The following is a 21,448-nucleotide window of genomic DNA, read 5'->3' as shown; positions in this document are numbered from 1 at the left end:
TTGGGTCATACACAGCCCTACCACTGTGACACCAGAGCACCGAGGCACTGTGATTTCCTGACAGTGCCGTGAGACCAGTGTTCTGAAATATTTTAGAATAAATGAAATCGGTCACAATGTAGCAGATTGAATTTTTTTCTTGGAGTGTTTTCCACAGAGACTCCACTGGTGCAGCCGTGCTGGTAGAAAAGTGTATTTATTGCAGGTTTACATTTGCCAATGAGAAAAGAAGCAGGGGTTCAAACTGCCTGTGTTGGGACTGTTGTTGTCTGTCAAGGAGAACTCTTGTCTGACAGGATTCCCACTGAATTGCTTTGAGTGGTGCTGCTCTGATGACTCCACTCCTCCAAAGAACAATTTGAATCTTGACGTATTATTATTACAGGGTGTGTGTGTTTTTGACTGACTTACCTGTTCTTGACTGACTATGGATGGGTTTGTGACATTTTTGAAGCCCACTATCCTTTCTAGAAAACTGAGTAATTTTGTTTAAAATGAGAACTGACAGCAGTAGTTGTTGTGTGGGCTAAATTTTTCATTTACTGTTGTTTGTAGGCAGAAGCATAATGTGCAGTGTTTCACAACAAGAATAAACATTAGTCACGCATGTGCATATTCAGTGAGGGGCTACTATAGAGGTAGCTTTGAGCAAATGAAATGTGTTTTTATGTTTGTGACTGCCTTTGAACATGTGCAGCCCATTAGGAAATGGAGCAGAATTCCACATTATTCAACAGTTTGATGTCATTTGTCATAGATTTATAAACAATCACATGTTTATGTTTTTAAAGTGCAACACATAGGCCTGCACCATACCTGGTATTTTCTGCAGTTGTGCAAGACATATAGTGTTGCGGGTTGTTATAGTAGTTAACTGAGTAGCTGTGATATTAGGAAAAGAGCTGATGTACCTCACGTGTCTCTAATAGCCAACTCTTTAGCATGTAGGAGGCAATGAGGTTAATTGAGTCTGCTGCTTGTGCTACTGAATCAACTGGGAGTATGAATAACTGATAAGACGAATTTCAGGAATCATTCAAAAGTTAATAGAAAATGTTTTTTTTGAAAATGAATGTGAATTATTATTTTTCCCCAAGGTGCTTAAATAACACTTGATGAAAGTGTGTCAATTTTATTTTTGCCGGAATTATCAATTGGATAAGGTGGCCCTTAAAACTCTTTAATCTGTATTGCAGTGTTGAGGATGAGAAAGCAGTTTATTTTTTTCTGTCTGGTTTCCTACAGTCTGTGTGCTTCAGATGGGGGCAGTTTGTGTCATCTTTAACTGTGGCACCTTCTGCCCAGAGTATGTCACTACCCTTGCTTGGTGTTGATAGTGGTGTGGAGAATGGTTATATTACAGTTTCATAATTTTCAAATGCTGAGCTGGTTTTGTGGCAATATTTCAAGCCTGAACAGCCTGCAGGTGGTTCTTTCACCTGAAAAAAACAGATGCAGCTCTTGAGTGTTTTGTTAGGGTGCAGAATACTGAGCAGTTTGTTTTAGCAGCTGTTGACTCCCAGAAGGCTGCAGTGTTTTCTGGTTTCATTCCAACCTGGACTCTTGATAACTATATGCAGTGCTGGGGCTCTGGGTTCACTTCGTGAGGTACTTCCTGGGAAAATCGGCCCTGGTGTCTGTGTGTCTGTGCCTGTGTTTTTTCCTGTGGTGGACTGGTGTCCTATCCTGGGTGTACCTTCTTTTGGCCTGTTGCTTTCCAGGATAGGCTCCCCCACACCCCTATAGTGATATATGGATCGACAAGTGGAGATGACATTTGGAATTAATATGGCTTTGTCAATTCAAGTAACTTTTTTGTTTTGCTTGGAGATAAGTGCCTCTGTATCTTGAGTAAGACTGTATTGCTGTGTACTCTTTTTATGGTGTGTTACAGCTGGCACTGAATGGTGTTATTGCTGTACGATGCTGTTGGGAGGCTGAACTTCATTAGTCTTTTTTTGGCTTTTTTTGTGTTGCTTTTTTGCAATGTATAGATGTTAGATGTCTGTAAGATTGAATTGTCCTCTCTTGGCTTACAAATTGTGTTTATGGAAGCTAGTTAGTTCTCAGCTGAAGTTCCTCATCTGCTTGATGGAGATAAGTGTTTCTTGTGGGTTTTTTAAAAAGAAGGAATGGGAGGTGACTGAGACCCACTCGATAAGTATGGCTGCATTGCATTCTTACCTGGCTCAGCCCCCATTGGTGGTTTTTACAGTGTGGTTAGTGATAGATGCCACATTCTTTTAGTTAAAAGGAAGCTGTTTGTTTTTTTTTGAGACTTTAAAAAGAAGAGACTCACCATGAACCATTTCACAAGACACATGAATATTCAACTCCATTGTGCAATCAAAAGCATTTGGACAACATGATGTGGAGGTGGTGACACTTTGTAAGCATTGCATATCTAGTGGTTTTGGCAAGACATGGAAATACATTTGGGTTACTTAAATGTTAATTTCACGCATATTACGTTCTTATTAATTAATTGTTCTCCCATCCCCACAGTGGTATCTCCTTCATTACAGAGAAAGCACTGCTGCTACTCAATTGATAAAAAAACTTACATGTTTCTCAGACAGTCCACCAAAATTATACTTACGTACAGGAACTTTGTAAGCCTTTTTTTCTTTCTTCATCAAACAAAATTCTTAAATATAATGTCAAATGCTTTTCTTCAAGCAGTTGTGCGTGGTTGCCATTATCGAACAGGCTGTCAACAGAGTTTATTAGTGCGAAAGCATGAAACATGTTTTTATCTTTGGTGGAAACTGAAAATATCACATCCTGTATATTTTGGGTGTTTCTTCCTACAGCAGGAGAACAAACTCCTGGAGGGCTTCTGTTCATCAAACTGTGCCTATCTCAAAATGTCACAAGTGCAAGTCTTCATTTGTTAAAAAACCTGAAAGCAATTGAAATAAATGCTTGGTGTGCCATTTTACATTCATGATTTGTTTTTTGCTACTTGTATGTAACACTGTGCAATAATAAACTAGAAAGAGTGGTGGTCCTAATACAGATCCCTGGTGTACTCCACTGATTGCATCACTCCAATGAGAACATTCACCACTTATTTGTACCCTGTGTTTTCTATTAACCGATTTCTAAATCCAAATGTACACATTTTCCTGAATACATACTCCTTATAATTATAGAATTCCTCATACAAGAGTAACTTTTGTCTCTGATAAATTATCTACCTTTTCTACAACTGTAGAATTTCCCCTAGAATCCTCTTAACATACAGATGATCCTGTTGTTCTTACAAGTACTTTATATGTAATGTAAATAAGACCCTGGTGTTGGGGCTATCTACTCCTGCTGTGCTATGTGTGTGCAGTTTGTATGTTCTCCCTGTGTTGGATGGATGGTCTATAATTACTAGTTCTAGTTTTGTTGCCCTTTTTATGGATGAGTGTTACATTACAAAGGATGTACCCAAAGGACATGTTTGGTCTTAATAATAAAGAGATCGAAACAAATTGTATATTTTAATTAACTTGAAACATCAATAAATATCAGATTAAATAGAAAGTTTGAATGTGAGAGTCAATGACCTTTGGTATTTCAAAAGATCGCCCCTAGTGGCAAGACAGTGGGACACCTGACATCCATGAAAAAGCTCCTGATGTACTGCAATTTGAATCACATAGCAACTATTCATGGCTTAAAATACAAAAAAATGAACTAAGTATTGAATATGCCAAGTTAAATTGTCAAAATATGTAGGTGGCAAATGAAATTCTGTCAAATATATCACTAAGCAGTAAGAACAGTGTTTCTTTAAGATGCTGCAGCTGTGGAGCAGCAGCCGTTAGAACAGAAAGCACTGTTTTCGCTATTGAAAAAGACAGTCTTTTTTGAGCTTTCTGTGAAAATGAAACTCGCACAGAACTCAAGGGAAGAAAACCCCACAACTCTTTGAAAAGATGGACTTTTGTTTATTTTTCTTTGTAAGACACCTTTACACCCTTTTCCCTGGGTTATAACTCTCCTTTTTGTGTCTTTCAGGCCTGCTTAGTAGTAGTCTTTCCCTCAGGATTCCTGGCTTTTGGTTTGTGTGTTTTGGCACGAGGGCACTGCTGGCATTGCTTATTTGCTTTTTAAATGCTCCCTAATCTCAAGGGCAAGGCGCATTTTTTAACACGCCCAGAGCAGGTGGCCTGTGGGAACATGTTGTTTACAGCTGTCAAAGCTGTTTCTCTGTTTTTTTGTCTCCCACTGTCCTTGTTTGGTATGTATTTTTTCTATCAAGCTCTCCTGACTATGAAATGAATAATCTAAATTAAAGTGTGTCTCATTACAGCGTGGAGTTTACTCTGCGCTCTCTGCTTTGGTTGCCGGTTGCTTGTTGTTGACAGCTTGGGGGCGTCTGTGGTTGACTGGCTTCATGTGAGGTAGGGCTTTGAATTTTATAGTCTGCAGTTGCAGCGGGCCCTAATTGATGGGGAAATTGATCAGATTAGAGCTTCTTTAAAGTGCTCACAGGGAAGGAAGCAAGTGGAGAAATGGCAGGGAGCCATCAGGAGATTACAGACTAAGCCACAGTCTGGAAAAATGGTCCAGACCAACCATTTGGAAGTAACCACAATGTAATGGGTTTGTGCAGGCAAGTTTGGGCACAATTATTATGGAAATTAGGGTGATCAAAGGTGCCCTTGCTGCAGCGAGAACATTTCTTTATGTTTGAAGTGTTTTCGTGTGTTGAAATGGCTTTAATAGGGAACATTTGTTGCAGGGTCATTGCAGTTTCTGGTTTAGTTCTACAATGATTATGACCCACAGAGGGAAAATGGTTGATTGCCTAAGAAAAAGGAATTATTCCAAACAGTAGTCATGGTTTCAAATGGGATTAATTCAGATAGCTCTTCTTCCCTTTAATTCTACTTTCATTCTACTTTTTTATTCTGACTTGGGGCCAAAATCCTGTTGGTAACTGCTAGTTCCTGAAAGACTGACAGTTCTGGCCTTGACCAGCAGGTCGTTAGGGACAGGCAGTCTGAACTGAAGAATAAGTGTTTTGCTCACCAGCAGCTGTGGCTTTGATGGCTTCACACACACGACTTGCGAGACCATTTTCCTCAGTGCCAGTCCCTGCAAGCCTCAGTCTAGAGTTGTTTGTGATCTAGAGCAGTGGTTCTCAAACTGTGGTACGCGTACCAGGAGTGGTACGTGGAGCGCCACCAGCTGGTACGGCATAAGACCCTGGAACTTTGTTGTGTGCACTTAAAAATTGGAACGTGTTTTCATATTTTCTATTTTAATACGTGTCAAATACGCAGCCTATGTACTACGATACAGCGCACGCTAATACTTGAGTGGACACAGAAGTACAATGTAATTCTATACCATTCTATAGGAATGCTTGCTACGAACGTAAGTGACCAGTTGTATTTATAAAAAGCTACTGTATCTCCAGCAAATAGGGAGGTAGGAGAATGTGTGTGATTTTAGAACAATGCTAATGTTGTAAACACAGGAATGCATAGAAATGTGTGCTACCAACGCTAGGTAACAGAAAAATATTTAAGAACTGTTCTAGGTTAATTTGAGAAAAATACACCGAGCGTCTCTGTGTTTCGCTCCCATGCACATGAAATAAAAACTTCTTTTGACTTCTGAGACTGACTCCTGAAACCGAAACGGGGAAAAATGCAAGCTTGCGGATTGCTAAAGCAGGTAAGCCCCACACTATTTTTGAAGAACCTTATTTACCGTTGGCAAAAGAGCTGACACGTATTTTGTGTGGAGAAAACGCTGCTAAACAGCTCGACCTGCTGCCCCCTCTGAAAGACACAGTCACTCATAGAATTATTGAAATTGTGGATTATATAAAAAGTACGCTGATAGAGTGCATTAAGATGAGAAGATGCTTTTCACTGCAATTGGATGAGTCTGTAGTCGATTTGGCCAATTTGCTCATTTACGTAAGATACGAGTTTGAGGGTATGTCCCATGAGGACTTTCTGTTCTGTAAGTTCGTACAGACGGTGCTAGAGCAATGAGAAGCCAAAACGGCGGTGTGGTTGCACGTATTAGAGAGGTTGCTCCAGAAATGAATGGACGCATTGCAACATCCACCGCGAGACCTTTGCCGTCAAGAAAATGCTTGAAGATTTAAAATCTGTTAGACTCTGTTGTGAATTCTGTTGTGTATCAAGGCTCGAAAAATGACTTCACATCTGCTTTGCTCGACTAAACAGGCTCACCCCTCTCACTGAAATGGTGCTTTTTTATTGTTTCTTTTTATTAGTTGTTGTTCCTTTTTTTTCTGTAAAGCGCTTTGAGAAGCCACCTTTAAAGGCACTATATCAAATAAAGTTTATTATTGTAATATTTATTATATGTGTATGTGAGTGTGTGCACACACGTGCGCTCATATCGGTCATTGAGGTTTTCTGGGGTTCCTATGAAAAGATGACTTGTACTGAAGGTGGTACTTGGATGCTTTGGTTTGATCAGGGGTGATGGGGGGGGTGTGGTGCAGGAGGAGTGAGGGGGGGGAGTGATATGGTGGGTGTGAGAGGAGTGTCTGTGTCTCCTCTGTGAAATACTGTGGGAATTTGTGTGATGTCAAACATCTGGCACTATCTGAAACAGTTTGAAACCTTTGCATAATGGCAGGACTGAAACCACTCACTATGACTCGATAATGTTCTCACTAATGTTGGGACATGTGCTATGACACAGTAATTTCATATCTCCCTTTCTTCATTGCATGCGTATAATGCATCTGTTTTTGAGCAGAGCAGCTGCACCTTGTCTTGTTCACATCTCAGGATATCAGTTTGGTATTCCCCCCTCTCAGCCTCTTTGGTCTGGTTTGTGTGTTGCAAATATTCGCATGCAGACCCTTGAACACAGTGGAGCTTTCCTGTTAGCTGTGTAAATATAGTCCCATGATGGACTCTAGAGTCAAGACAAAACCATTCAATCCCAACCCATGATTGGACATAGCAGGGTTCAGTAAATTTCATTCAGTGTCACCGTTGTCTTGGGTTGTTATTAAAAGGGAAGCTAAAATGGACTTCTCTATTTTTAAACTCATAGAACCTTTGACGTTTCATGTCCTGAAGCTGAATTTAAATTCACTTGAGGATATGCTGTTGCCTGCTCCTCCTCAGCCTCTCTTCTCGTTTTGCAGCAGAGAATTGCTTTGAGGTAGCTGTTTTGTTTTTGTAGTGATGTATCCAGGGCTAAAATGTCCTTCAGAATCGAATATTGTCTTAATGTTACTTTACAAGTGAAAGGGGGAGAGAGAGGCACTTGTTGGTTTAAGTGAGATAAATTAGAAATATACTGCAGGCGATGCCTGTGCTCTCTGTCTCTGAGCTGTGCCTCCAGGTCTGGCACTGACACGACGCCATGCTGTCTGTTGGGTAGGATGTGTTTTACCTGATGTCTTCTTTTCTTACTTCCCAGCCTGTGTGGTTAGGTACCGTATGGTTTAGCTCGTGTAACGTGTTTTTTACACCATTAAATAGGAGCTATGCAAGCACTGCAGTGGCAAGATAAGGAGAAAATGGAAGTGCAGTAAGATCCTCACAATGACCGACGGCCTGTGAGATTCTACTCTTGTGCCCTATAGCAAGGTTCTCTACTTGGACTGCCCCAGCAAGTGCCCCATGTTGTGCGTGGGTACTCTCCAGGTTGCCAATGAGACTTTGTTCTTTTGAGACTTACCTGGTTAAATAAAAACAAAGTTAGCTAGAGCAGTAAACGTAATGGCTAACTTCTCATTGTGGTCTCCTGCCTACGCTTGTTTTCCATTGACGTTAAGACCGTCATTGACTAAATGGAATAACACCCTAGGTGACGCTTAGTAGCATGAGAGAGGGTGGCTGTTGTCAGTCAGGACTTCCTGGTGGTCATTAGCTAAGTGGTCGTTTGTTCCGTGCACTCACCTCGCTCTTTTGTATGGTTAGATTGTTTTAATTAAGGAAATGTTTAGTTCTCAAGTGGGTGGGAAACAATACAGCAGCTTTGACTTGCTTAATTGGGTCAGGTGAAATGCAAATGTAGTTAGTGCTGAACATAATGCTGTACATAATATTCTCTAATAGCAGAAAAGTTGCAGGAGTGTTTGTCTGTGGCTCATTGGTGAAAAAGGGTTATATGTGTTTGTACTTTCACAGAGCCCTTTATCTGAGCTAGTTTACATAACTTTCCATCTGACTGCTTTATCACTTTTACCTAGGTATATATTCAATGACGGAGTGACCCAAATTGCCATGTAGCTATATTAAAGTATTAATACTAAATGCTTTTAGATGAATCAATATCATAGTATAATATACTAAATTATCAGCTTCTTATTCAGGATCATGTGTAAGTATAGTATGTACGCTTTCTGGATAATTTGAGATATATCTCAAATGTAATAAGGCACTTCATCAGTGTTCAAAGAGTATAATTCACCTTGAAATAAATACTTCCAAACATTCATCTGATATCAGAAAGTCACTTTATCCTGCTAAAGCTTGTGGATATCTTGGAATGGAGTTTATCTTAGAACCATAGGGCACAAGGCAAGACTACACCCTGGATGGGACATCAGGCCATCTTCCATACAGTTAACTGATTAAAGCATACATTAGGGCAGGGTGGGTAGTCCTGTGTGTCTATAATTTTTCAGTTCAACTCTGAACAAGCTTTATTAGCTCAGTAATAATTTGATGAGACCAATTTAAAAGCTTCTCTCAGCTCTTCAGGTGTTGTTTCTTTGAGGAGACCTGCAGGCACATTGGCCCTCCATGACCAGGATTGTCTGACTGTGTGAGGGATGGGTAATAAGTTATTTCACAATGACATGAAATATTACTTTATAAAGCATTGTGTTGATGTTGCATTGTCAGTGCTAGGCAGGTAACACACTAGAAACTGTCACACTGCTCTCAAGATCTATAGAAGCATCAGCAGGGTAGCTTTTTAAAAATAAGGAACTCACAATGGACCCTAGGTAGGTCATATGAAAAGACGATTGAACTCTGTTTTTTAGGTAATGCAGGCTACCAGAACAGGTACTGCTCATAAAAGGAGAGGCTGAGGGGGAAAAAAAAATACAAACTCTTCAAAGCTGATGCAAACCTCATTGTAAATTCTCTACAGTGTATAATTCAATAATTATAATATATTCAATAATTCTAAATATCCTCCTAATAGACAATAGGAGAATAGCCATGCAGCAAGTACAGACGTTAATGTTTCCAGTAATGTTAAGACCAGTAAAGATCCGCAGTACCCCAAAATGAGCTTAGTGGGTGAATAGCTGCTCTGTTAACTTGTCCTTTAGCCATGTTGTATTTGCTGCCTCTCCTCAACAAAAGAGTTGTTTTCCAAAAACGTGTTATACAGCATCAGGGCCAGTGCCCTAGAGCTGGCAGTTGGCATGTATTAATAATGCTGAAGAGAAAAGCTCTGATCAGACACAGCCTTTCTTCTAAATGTGAAGTGAGCGCAGGAATAAAGACCCCGTAGAGACTGAGCTGGGCCTGTGATAGATGGTGGATTGATTTTGAGGGGAGGAGAGCCTACAAGCCATGGGTCAATTAAGGCAACAAATAAGACTGTAATTGAGTCCATTCAGGCTTTACCAGCTGTTGGCTTTTGTGTAAGCAAACAGATGGTGGACATTTACTCCATACTTTGTTGCTTCACTTTCAGCAAATTTGTGTAGATTTATAGGAGTAAAAGCCTTAAATATTTTTGCTTCTGTGCTTCAGTATTTCGCTTTGTGCAATGACTTAGGTCTCATGGAAAGGAATTGCAGCAGATCACACTGTGGTACAATGGGCACCTCATTATTCTTTGCTTTCGCCTGTGCCCATTTCTAATTAGGCAGCCAGACAGGGTGTGTTCGTCTCTCCTTTGCTTCCGTTTTCTGAAGCATGCAGTGACATTTATTAAAAGCAAACATGGCTGGAAAACGACTCGGTGCACTTTCCTTTTGAAATCTTATCGTTTCCACTCCGTTTACTTAGTGTTTTCCCTCTTAGTCTTTCACACTAAATACACAGCAGATTGTGCATTTTGTGAGCAGGGACGGCAGATATCAATCCATAAACACCTGTGCCAGCCCAGTACGTGCACGTGTTGAGTCACACAGTGTAGAAATTGAATGGTTGACTTCAGAATTGACATGTTTATACTCGGTGCCTCCAAAGTCATTTTGCAATTGCATCATGTGCCATGTTTTTTCCTATTTTGTTTGTGAGCTTGTGGTACAAACTGTTTTATAGGTTGCCAGACAGTTATGTCTGCTTCACTTTATCTTCCCAACTTCTTTCACTCTGTTTCCAGTGACCAGCCATTCATGTTTTCCAAGTTCTGAGTATGAAATAGGTCATCCCAACTTAATACTGCAGAGTACTAGAGATATTACTTTGCTCCTAGGAGACCTCCTTAGGAGGCTCTCACTGGCTCTGCCTTATGACTGTAATTACACGATGAAGCTGTTTTTTGAATCACATGCCCCTCTCTATAATGATGGACTCGAGGGATGTCTCTACTATGAAGCCTTGTGCTGGAGTAACCCAAGTAAAGTGTCTTTCAGGCACTGAGGCACAACAATGTGAAATACAGGGCTGACCAAAAGTGGACCCTGAGTCCTTTACTCCCTCATCTTGAATAAGTTCAGTACAAGTAAAATTGAACATTTTTATTCAAAAAGATTTGAGTGCTTTTCAAAAAACTCAAGAGAGAACTGTGCAATGACACACACATATATGAAAGAAGTAAGAAGGGAAAAAGGAAGCTGCACACCAAGATGACCAGGTAAAACCAAGAGTAAAATTGAACTATATGATAAAAATCTAATGGATCCTTTCTCGTGGAAAGATGGGTTTTTATGCAAGTTTCAAGGATGACTCTGAAGTCTCTGGTGGACTCTGTGAGTTCCACAAACAGATCATGTGGACCTTAGTCTTAGCAGAATAAGAACATCAGAATCAGCAGCTCTTGGACTGATTTTTTGTTGTACCCTTAATTAACCTTCTGCTAGGGCATTCGGTGCTTCATATACAATCTACTTTGAATTACAGGGAGCCGGTGCACTGTACAGAGAAAGGGAGTTGTGTGCTGATACACGTTACTTTTTAGCTAGCATTTGCTCTGCAGAATTCCATACACATTGAAGACTGGTGCCCTAGAAAGTGTACAAGGAAGACTTCTCCGTAGTCTAATCTTGATAATGTCCAGGCACGTATTGCCATTTCAACATTGCCAAGTGTCTTAACTGAGAACTATTATGCAAGTAGAAGAAGTGCTACTAATGGCAACACAAGTTAAAATGTAATACAGGGTTTGTAACTTCCATGAAGGGTTTTATTTCACATAGTTCTGTTTCCACAGCAACCAACTAAATGAAGACAAGACAGGGGCACAAAGTTTATAAATTGATGTATACTCTAACAGTGTAACTCAATTCCTTCTTTTTTTGCCTTTAAAACAACTTATAAAGGCACTGTATTCCTGGCTGCAGTGTTGTGGGTTCAAATTCAGGTAGGACACTGGACACATTCCAGTGTTTCCATTAAACTTCTCAAGTAAATGACCTTTAGAGGTACTCTTCAGGTAATCATTGCAACTGAGAATTGCACTCCCTTAAAAAGGATCTAATAAAATAATGTGCTTTGGAAATACATACACACAAATTGCAGCATCACATTTGTAACTGCAGATATAGTCAGGGATGATGCATCATTTCCATCTGTTGTACTTATAATAATGCACTTTGATTTACGTTTGATTTAAATGTTTTATTTGAAAACTGAATATTAAGCACAGCTTACTCGAAGAATGCTTTTTCCATCTTGCAGTAACTCCCACATGAAACTGCCACTCTAATGTGGTCTGACTCACATGTTAAATGATGTAATTCATTGATTTTTCTTTTGCATGTTATGCTTTATTAATGCTAAATTAAAAGCTTTTCCTTTTGAGACTTTCCATCTCCCATTGAATTTCTTTTTTAGTTTCACTACAAATCCATAGGAGTTTCCCCAAAAGCAATGTCTGAGAAGCTGAGGTGGCGTGATTTTTATGATTTTAAGGTTAATGTGGAAGTTTGTGTTTTTCCGGGGATAAACATTGCATTTATTCTGTTATAATAAGAACGTCTGCTCTTCTAGAGAAACACGTCATCATTCTAGCTTGCAACCTGACCACAGCTTAAAAAATAATAATAATATAATAAACTTTATTTATATTGCGCCTTTAAAGGTAGCTTCTCAAAGTGCTTTACAGAATGACAACAACAATAAATAAAAAGAATAGACAAGATAAAACACAATTACAATATACAGAGGAGACCGTGGATGGTGGTACTAAGAAAAGCAGAGGGATGAAGAATGGAACCAGTTAAGTAAAGGCTTTTCTAAAGAAGAAGGTTTTGAGTTTGGATTTGAAGGAGTTTAGAGAAGGTGACTCTCTGATATTCTTGGGCAGAGAGTTCCAGAGCTTGGGGCCATAACAGGAGAAGGCCTTGTCACCCATACAATGTAGACGGGCTTGGTGGACAGTAAGGAGAGCAGAATTAGAAGAGCGAAGGTTGCAAGGTTGGGAGTAGGGTGTTAATAGTTCAGACAGGTACTGAGGTGCCAAGCCATGCAGAGCCTTGTAGGTGAGCATGAGGATTTTCAAGTCCAAACAGAATTTGACAGGAAGCCAGTGCAAGGACTCCAGGATAGGAGTAATGTGATCATTTGCACTAGACCTGGCCAGGATTCTGGTTGCTGAATTTTGGACATACTGCAGTTTGTTCAAAGTAGATTTAGATACACCAGCGAGTAGAGAATTACAGTAGTCAATTCGAGAGAACACAAATGTGTTGATCAGCTTTTTAGCCACAGTTAGTGATAGCATAGGCGTATTTTAGTGATATTTCTGATATTTTTTCTTCCTCATATGTTTCTTCAGAAATAATTTTAATTTATTATTAAGTATTTCTCATTATATTGTATAGAGCTTTCGGTTATTATGATTAAACAGAATTCCTGTAGGTGATGACGTGAATACTGCAATGCATTTATCAGCTACTGATACAGGTCATTTCTTTGTTGATGATGCAGGAAAAAAAGAGTAAATTAGTGTCTCACAAGAGAGAAAAATGGATCTCGAGAATGATCCATTTCATTTGATGTATGGAATAATTCTTTTTTCAGAAATGTGTGATGATATGGCAAATATTCTTCAAAATTAGAATGGATTTTAATTTTTTTATTATTCAATGGCTTATTTTTTTTTTAAATGGGTGATGACAAAGGAAGCTCTGTTCTGTGGAATGGGTTTGTTTTTCCTTTCTGTGCAGTGTCATGGATAAAGTTTTTATAGAGCACTGTAGAGGGTACTGCCAAGGGTAGTCAGGCTTAATTTGTGTCACTTATTGACAGGAAATACTCTTTTTCTTATCGTATCTTGTCTTGGTGAGCACCATCCCTCCATTTTCTAACCACTTTGCTCAATTCAGAGTCAGAGAGGAGCCAGAGCCTATCCCAGCAAACAATGGGCACATGGCAGGATATACCACGGATGGAACGCCAGTCCATTGTAGGGCACACATATGCTTACAGCAAGGCCAGTTTTCTCAGATGGCATTTAACCTACCAGTATGTCTTTGGACTGTGGTAGGAAACTTGAGCACTCAGAGGAAACCCACATGTTCATGGGGAGAACATACAAACTCCACACAGACAGCAGCCCAGGAATTGATTGATGCAAGGCAGCAATGCTAACCACCATGACAAATGTGCTATAAAAAGAACTCCTGAATTACATGCTGTTAGGGCACAAACTGTCCCTTATAGTCCAGATGTTGCTGTCTGATAATAGGACTAAGTAAAGAATGAGCTTATTTTCACACCAGCATGTAACAGCCTTTGCTCTCTGCTTATCTTGAATCTCACATTTATGGTCATAAATATTATTCTCCTTCCAGAGTCCAGGGACAGCTGGATGTGAAACATCAGTTGCGCATCACATATCAAAAGACAGGTCGGATACATCCTTGCTATAGTTTATTTCCATGGATTAATAAAAATGTACTGTAATGACTGTAAAAATGATGATAAATTCTAAGAGTGCATCATAAAGGATAACGTCATGAAGGATAGGTACGACAGATCATTATTATAGAATATTATTTTTTTGCAATTATATATAATACTATACTACTAATTAAATAGTTTAGCTGTAGTGAAGGTAATACTACTTATTAGAAAGCACTCACTCTGCAGTCTGTGTGGGTCCTAATGCCCCAGTATAGTGATGGGGACACTATACCGTAAAACGTGGTTGTCCTTTGGATGAGATGTAAAACCAAGGTCCTGGATCTCCATCGTCATTAAAAAGTCAAGAGCGTTTCTCAAAGAACCTTAACCAGTCATGGCCTCCTAATAATCCCCATTTATGAACTAGCATAATCACTGTGTTCTCCTCCCCACTGTTAGCTTATCCGTGGTGAGTTTCCTGGTGGTGTTTGGATACCCCAACACTTTGTGTGGAGTGTCTAGAAAAGCACTATATAAGTATAATGTTGTTGTTATTTTTTTTTTGCACTCATTAGTGTTTTCTGAACATTTTTGAGGAATAACTACTTTTCCCTCCAAAACAATCACATTCTTGTCAATTCATAGAAGGCTGTTTCATCTGTCCATCTTGGCTCTGTATGTATTGCACACTGTTGAGAAACTTGCTTTCTTCAAATGACGCAGGTGAATAAGAATCTCAAAATCTGTGTCTTTAAGACATACGCAATGGTACAGCCACCCTGCCCATACCTCTAAGTCCTGAATAGGCATTCAAACAAGATAACGGAATCAAGATTACTCTGTTAATGCACTGCACTGCACTGTTTGGATACCTCCTTAGACACGGTATTTTGCAATAGGGGTTGGGATGGTATAACAGGGTGGTCAGGATGGGTGGGACAGTACCAGTAACACATTCTCACAAGGAAGTTAGGCAGTTGGCTGTGCTGTTCTCTATAGGAGCACTGACTGAGGAGACAGAGGTTGTCTAATCGGACCTCAGAGTCACTCTGGACAATGAGATTATACAAAAGCTTCACAAATACTCTCTTGACTTAGCTTTTATCCCAATAGTATCTTAATTAGAAGCATCCTCTATTGTTGCCATGCCACGTAAGAAAGAAGATGGGTGAGAGCAGACCGGCCTAATTGAGTGGTGAGGCTTTTTTGCTGATACTCGGTTCTGACGAGGAGTTAAATGTGTGTGTTTAGAGGTGACTTCAGGGCAGGGAAGGAAGAGTAACATCAAGCTGGCTCCTTGTTTAATCTTCCATATAATGGTTGGTTTCATGTGCATGTTTCCCTGCTATGCTACCATCAAAGGAGGATCTGTTACAGGAGGTTAGAGCTCAAGCTTCACTGCTTTTTTTTAATGCAACATCAAACATTAGTCCGTGAATGCAGGAAAAAAATCCTTTGTCTTGTTTTGAATGTAAATGTGCAAAAATGAAAATCTGAACAGCAATTTTTATTTGGTTTTATTTATTATGATTTCAGGTTAGGCATAGAGATGGTTCACTAACATCTTCTAATATGCATTAGGATAAGAATAGGAACAACTTCTATTTTTCTGCTTTGTTTTGTAGTTTAATATTTGGAAATTTAGCTCTTTATGGAATTTTCACTAATTCCATATATTTTCACTATATTTCTCATAAAAAAGCAGGTGTAACTTAACAATAGCATTTTAATAATACCATTGCTCAACAATACTGTGCCACTAGAGGTTGCTCTTGGAGTTTATATTGTTCGCACACAGGAAGTGAAGGATAGAGAATAATCTGCTTGTAAATATACACTGTTTAATGAAAATGTATTTGGCACCTATATTCCTGTCTCATTATTTCACATTATTGGCAAGACATTGACAATCAGAATGTTTTCCCTTGGTGAGACCCCACTTGATCCTTTCCTCCCACCTGCAGGCGAGCCTGTCCTTTCAGTCCTTGGGTAAGAGTGTTTAACTTACCCTCCTTCATACTGGCCAGAAATAAGGGTCTGATCACTGCTTAGGTGCAGCAGGCCTATTTTCTACATACTTCCCCTGTGAGATGCCACATGCACAACTGCTCTCAGTTCTCAGTTCTCTAAAGGAGTTCTTCACACCCAGAGGCAATACTTTTGCTGAATACTTCCATGTTCAGTGGAGTGGGAGATGGGGTGCATTGCAGGAACAGTGTGTCAGCAAAATGAGAAATGGGGTGCACCCTGCAACAGTACATGATGGTTGCTACTCGCAAGTTTGAGAGCACGACAGATATGTTTGCCACACAGCTGCAGCTGCACATCATTCGCTACCTTCCTTGGATGAACAGCTGCAAAATGACATGAAAGTTGTTACATTCAGTGACGTATGTCTGCATGTAGATAGACAGCTTTTGCAGTCTCAGAGCTGGGTTTTTATTCTCTGACAAACACTAATGGCAGGTGTCTCTGCGCATGCCAGCAAAAGACACACCTTATCTTACATGGCCAGAAGCAGACGCTAATGGAATAATTCTGCTATTTGCTTAGCTGATACTCTTATCTAGGCCCACTTACAAAATACATAATGATATATAAAGTAAATATAGCACTAAAAATACAATAAAAGTAAATGGGAAAACAATTTAAATCCAGTAAAAGAAAAATGTCACTAGTAAAAATGATAAGAACAAAACTGAGGCAGGTACACGGGGGCATCGGGCATCGTGTGGTCAGTATGGCTATAAATCCGCTTAACTGGTTTATAACATTGAATGCTTGTTTTGATATGGCGGGGCTTTGTTGTTTGGGACCTTGGAACACAGGAAGAGGTCATTCAGCGTGCCAACAAACAAGAGTAGCTCAGTGGACTTTCACTTGAATTAAAATGGCTGTCCCTGAATTCACAGCTAGTCTCCACTCTTTCAGGTAACCCTTTGCCAGATGTTCCCCTGTGGTCACATTTGTTCATGTGTTATGGTTGGCTTACATGCCACGTGTTAATGTTAATGTGGCCCTGTCTTTTAAAATTTTACCCAGGTTCTTGCAGTGAAGATGAGACGCTTGCTGAAATCAAACCTCCAGGAATGATTCATTTGCATTAAAAGCATTATCTGTTACAAAATCAAGGTTCTTCTTCAGTGGTGTGCTTTTAGATGGCAGATTACTTCCAGAATAGGCTGGGTTCTAACAAGAGCTCGATCCATTTTATATTGTTTTTCTACTGACCATGAATCTGAATGTTAAGGTGTCTTGACCACATCACGTCAGATCTTTTGGTTTGTTAGAAAGCTGCATGTCCTTCTGATTTTAATCCCTGTCAAGTTTGCAGATTCTTCACAGAGCCACGTGTGTGGCTTAATTAGAGCAGGCGAACATGAAGCACATCTTTCTCTACTCATTACTACCGGCCCCTATAAAAGCTGAAAGACTGTCAAGGAACCAAGAGCTTGTAACTGTGCCCTTGAAGAGTGTCAGAATGAAGCACACAGACTCGGGCTCTGTCTTCACTCTATTCCTGAATCCTCACCTTTGCAGAGCTGCTTTGGTCTGGTACTCAGTATATAAAGAAAGAAACTGCATGAACATATTTTCTCAACTCCTTGGATGCTAAGGGAAGCATCTCTTAGGCTGGACAGATGTTGGCCTGTACTCTGCTGTAAATGATGTCTTCACAGTAAGGTACAGACGGTAGTGTCATGTGCTTTTAAGTTTAAGGGTTCCACCATACACTAAATGAGTTGCCTTAATCTGATTGAAGTTGCTTAAATCTGTTGTGTTGGAGGTGTTGCTGTGTCTAGTTTGCTGCTCATGGGAAATCGGTCCAGGCCTTTCTGATGTCAAGCTGATCTTAGCATTGTCCTTTATAAAGTTTGGTATGTTTCAATGCAAGAGATTAGGGAGCACAAAGGAGAAATTAGCTACATGCATACAGTTGAGATACAAATCAGTGAAGGAGTGATTGGATTTGCCTGTGTGGCACAATTGTCAAAAGGGAGTCAAATTCTTAATGATGAGGATTCTTAATAATGATCATCCATTATAAAAGCTGAATTTTATATACATTTTTTTCAGACTGTACCCTTAGTTTCTGACATTGGGTAACTGGTTCTAGCTCCTGAAACTGTTTTTTATTTGAGTTAATTTTTTATTTTAAATCTGTAAGTTTTCGTAACAGTCCATTTTCAGTGTGGTCATTAGGAGTGCATTTCTGCCTTTGTCAGAAAAGTAGTGTACTCATCGTCCTGTCAGTTTTTGAGTCTTCATCAGGCAGTGGTATGGTGGTGCAGTGGATAGTGTTGCTGCCTTGCAGCTGTAACATGGGTTCAACTCCTGGGGTGCTATCTGTGTGGAGTTTGTATGTTATCTCCATGTTCACATGGGTTTTCGGATTCCTCCCACAGTCCAAAGACATACTGGTAGGTTAATTGTCCATTGCTTGCCAGGATAGATTCAGGCTCCCCTGCTACCCAGTATTGGATAAAGCAATTAGAAAATTGTTTAATTAGGTGGCATTGCTAAAAAGTCTTTTTTTTATTACTTATGTATAGTATTCATGAGATTTGCATTTTAAGTTATTATTGAAAGAAAAAAAGGGAATAAACACTTATACTCAAGTGTTTTTTTTTGTTTCTCCGTTGTTTGAAGCTCGCAATTTGGTCTGTAACTAATTGATAGCAATTAGATGAACTAAAATGCTGTGTTTTGCACGCTGTCCTCTCCTGACACAGTTCTTAATGGCACCAATCAATTTGCTGTAGTTCCTTGCCACACAAATAGGACATATGGATTAGATGTTCAACAAAATTTGTCTTCTCTTTAGTGTAATGATTGTTTTTCAGAGAGAGACACATTTAAGCGTTATTACCTCTGCTGAGGCAGTGGGTGGCTGGGAGAGACATACGGTTTCTTGGTAAAACATCTGCTTCCAGGAGCAGCTCACAGTACATCACCACATGCATCCTCCTGCAGTCCTGAGTTGTTGCCTAACCGATAAAGACAGAACGATATGACTTCAGTAGTGTTGCATTATTTAGGATAGGTTTACTCTGCAATTCTAATGTTGAAATAATGTCAAGTGTCAGTTGCTCATTTAAGTAAATCTCTGCGTGGACCACCAAATATAGTCTGAAAGTGAAGAGCAATATTCATTAGTATCCTCACGTCTTGATGAGTTGCATATTTTATTTCTTCTTCCTATTTTGTGAAGTGTTAAATCGCTGAACTTTGACATCCCCTCCCAGCACTGGGGCCCTGGGTTCAATTCCTGAGATGCTGTGTATGTTCTTCCCATATTCACATGGGTTTCTTCTGGGTGCTCCAGTTTCCTCCTGCAGTCCCAAGTCATGCTGGAAAGGTTAGGTGACTTATGTAAATAGACTCTAGTGGGAGTGTATTTGTGTTTCTATGTGCTTTGCAGTAGACTGGCATCTCATATCCTGTATCCTGTTTTGCACCCTTTTCTTGCCCGGTTACGCTCCAGCCCCTGACCCTATACTCAATGAGCGGATTAGAAAATGGACGGGTGTTTAGACATATGCAACTTAAGTACCAGCTGCATGTTCTCGTTTTTTATTACTAAAATACCTAGGGTTATACTGTTAACATACCAAGAGCTTCTTTCGTCTCTTGAAGCATGATTGGTAACTGTAGTGCATTATATGTAGTCTGCTAGAGGGCAGTAATTAACAATGAGCAACTTTGAAGTGCAGTTTTAAAAGATACATACTAAATGGGTAGATTGACCTGGTAAAATAAAAGGCCAAAATTAAAACCCCTAGTATTCATACACAACACAATGGCAATCAGAATATCTCTAGTCATTTATGGCTGGGGCAGAAAATACCTCACTCATGCATGAACAAGAATAAAACGTACGTGCTAAATGATCTGACATATGTCCATAGTTGACCTGAAACATTAGATTTGATGCCAAGCTGACATGCCAAGATAGTTGTATGTTAAGTGTCGGTGCAGGTCATCAAATGTTGAATGGTAGCTCGAGACATTGGTGTGCAGATAGGAAAGAAATTAACAACTTTTTTTGTATTTCTTTTTATCTTTTGAAGACATTCTTAATCTTTATCCACTCTCCAACATTGTGGCAAGATTTTTTTTTTAAAACAATGAATCCATAACATTTACCAGCTGTAAGTGTGGAGCCAGTAAATAGCATACTAAGCAGTACTTGGTCGGGTTCAGGTGAGCTTTTCCAGCATAAGAACAGTTGTTGTGATGCATGGAGATTGTTAGGTAGGTTAACATGCCTCACTGTCTTGACCGTAGTGATTTGAGCGTACCCTGGGCTGAGCTGTTGGCCCTGACTTAGTCCTCAGTGGTAAGATGAGAACATCAGAAACGTTACCAATGAGAGGAGTCAGTTTGATTCATCTGCCCCTTTGATAGAAGCTAATTGATCCAAGGATCTCATCCAGCTGTTTCTTGAAATAAGTGAGGGTATTGTATTTATCAGCATGACTGCATAGCTTGTTCTATACTGCCACACTCCCTTGTGTAAAGAAGTGCCTCTTGTTCTTGTTTTTAAATGGTCTTCCATGTAGGTTCGACTTGGAATCCTGTGGTTCATGTTTCATTGTTTGTTCTGAAGAAGTCCAGGCTTGGTCAGTACCTTTGAGTATTTTGAATTCTTTTATAGTATCATCTTCTCTGTTCAAAACTAAAAAGGTTCTGTCCCCTCAAAATGTATTTGCTGTGTTCTGGACTAATTCAGAGCACAATAAAGATTAATAAATGCCAAGGCCTGTGTTTTAGCAATTGTACTTGAGAAAAATTATTCAGGTGTTTTGTTAATGTTAATCAGAACCTTTGTTGCATCTCTTCCAACAGTTAAGACAAAGGTAGTACTCGGGGACTGAAGAATTGCCAGTGTAGTTTCTATCTATAAAAGGCTGAGAAAATTGAACCGATAAGTCTGACTTCTGTTTCATGCAAGATAATGGAAACAATTCTTAGAACTAGAGGATCACCTATCTGGAAATAATATTCTAGGAAATAGCATGGATTTAAAAAAGGTAAATCCAAGCCTTACCAGCTTGTTGGAGTTTTTTTAACACAAGCAGCAGTAGTAATGGAAACGCACAGGGCATATGATATGGTGTATTTAGATTTTCAGAAGGCTTTTGATAAAGTTCACTATAAGAAGTTAATGCTCATGTTGCAGGAGGCAGGCATCCAGGGACACAGAAAAGAACATTACAGCAATGTCTCCTACAGAATGTTACTCCAAGCAAAGCAAGACGTGGAGTACATTAAGTTGTGTTGTTGTGATTTTTTTTGTGGCAAGTTGCTATTAAAAAACATTGTTGCCGCTTGCCAATCAAATTGAAGCTGGTGTAATGCATTACATTATGTTAGAATAAAAAGTATCATAAAATAAGTGTTTATGGATTCAATAATATATTGGTTAAAATAAGATGTTATATTATAATCTAAATAGCATT

At 39.5% G+C, this 21,448-nt stretch overlaps 1 protein-coding gene across 9 annotated transcripts in view; it reads left to right on the top strand.

Moving 5' to 3' along the window:
* Positions 1–21,448, top strand: part of fndc3a (fibronectin type III domain containing 3A) — a 120,199-nt gene that overhangs the window by 6,563 nt on the left and 92,188 nt on the right. Inside the window, exon 1 of one of the 9 annotated variants that reach the window (XM_069190198.1) lies at positions 4,214–4,234. The exons of 7 other annotated variants lie outside the window; for them this stretch is intronic. The gene's annotated coding sequence lies outside the window, so the exon portion shown is untranslated. Of the gene's footprint in view, positions 1–4,213; positions 4,235–4,301; positions 4,398–21,448 lie in introns of those variants that run through there. One more of the 9 variants, XM_015341895.2, reaches the window with a different exon arrangement.

This window comes from Lepisosteus oculatus, chromosome 5, assembly GCF_040954835.1.
Source record: "Lepisosteus oculatus isolate fLepOcu1 chromosome 5, fLepOcu1.hap2, whole genome shotgun sequence".
NCBI lineage: Eukaryota > Metazoa > Chordata > Actinopteri > Semionotiformes > Lepisosteidae > Lepisosteus > Lepisosteus oculatus.
The sequence above is the reverse complement of the archived record's forward strand: the minus strand, read 5'-3'. Positions and strand labels throughout refer to the sequence as shown.